Here is a 1,218-nt window from a genome sequence, read left to right as displayed (position 1 = left end):
TGTGTGTCTGTGTGTGTGTGTGTGTGTGTGTGTGTGTGTGTGTGTGTGTGTGTGTGTGTGTGTGTGTGTGTGTGTGTGTGTGTGTGTGTGTGTGTGTGTGTGTGTGTGTGTGTGTGTGTGTGTGTGTGTGTGTGTGTGTGTGTGTGTGTGTGTGTGTGTGTGTGTGTGTGTGTGTGTGTGTGTGTGTGTGTGTGTGTGTGTGTGTGTGTGTGTGTGTATGTATGTATACATGCACACACACATTTATGTTTATGTATATAGAGGTTGGAAGAGAGTGTAGGGCGGGAGACTCAGAGGCTCCAAAAATACAACATCCACTCCTTACACCACTTCCAACATTTTTGTTTACATTAATTTTTTTAAGTAAAAGTTGGAGTTTTTTCATCTATTGTTGTTTATGATTAGTGTAAAACTGATGAAGGTGTAAAACTTTTTGACATAGCATCTATATAGCAGGGCAACACGGTGGCGTAACTGGTAGAGCTGCTGCCTCTCAGCGAGCAGGTCCTTGGTTATAAACCCCTGTCCAGGGGCCTTCTGGGTGGAGTTTGCATGTTCTCTCCGTGCATGCGTGGGTTTTCTTCAGGTGCTCCGGTTTCCTCCCACAGTCCAAAAACATGCATGTCAGACTGATTGGTAACTCTAAATTGTCCCTAGGTGTGAGTGAGAAAGTGAATGATTGTTTGTCTCGTTTGTCTCTATGTGGCCCTGTGATGGACTTGCGACCCGTCCAGGGTGTACCCCGCCCCTCACACAGTGATTGCTGGACATGGGCACCGGCGACCCCCGTGACCCAAAATGGAATAAGCAGGTAAAGATAATGGATGGATGGATGGATGGATGGATGGTATTTGAGACTCAAATTGTTCTAAGATGACAGCAACCTACTCAGACTAGCCGCTAACTTCTGTCTGCTCTGATAAACTCTCTCCTCAGGGATGTGTGCTGAGCCACCTCCTGTCCACTCTGCTCACATATGTTTGTGCACCTACCCATCCAGGCTGTAACATTAGAAAGTTTGCAGATGATACAGCGGTGGTGGGATGCATCACAAACAATGATGAGTCCAGCTACAGGCAGGAGGTGGTACACCTGGAGAGCTGATGCAAGGACAATAACCTTCATTGAAGAAGACAAAGGAGATGATTGCGGACTTCAGAAGGAACAAACCCCCCCCCCCCCCAAAAAAAAAAAAAAAAAAAAAAAATATATATATAT

This window comes from Nematolebias whitei, chromosome 6 (assembly GCF_014905685.2).
Source record: "Nematolebias whitei isolate Nwh7 chromosome 6, NemWhi1, whole genome shotgun sequence".
Classification (NCBI taxonomy): Eukaryota; Metazoa; Chordata; class Actinopteri; order Cyprinodontiformes; family Rivulidae; genus Nematolebias; species Nematolebias whitei.
The sequence above is the reverse complement of the archived record's forward strand: the minus strand, read 5'-3'. Positions refer to the sequence as shown.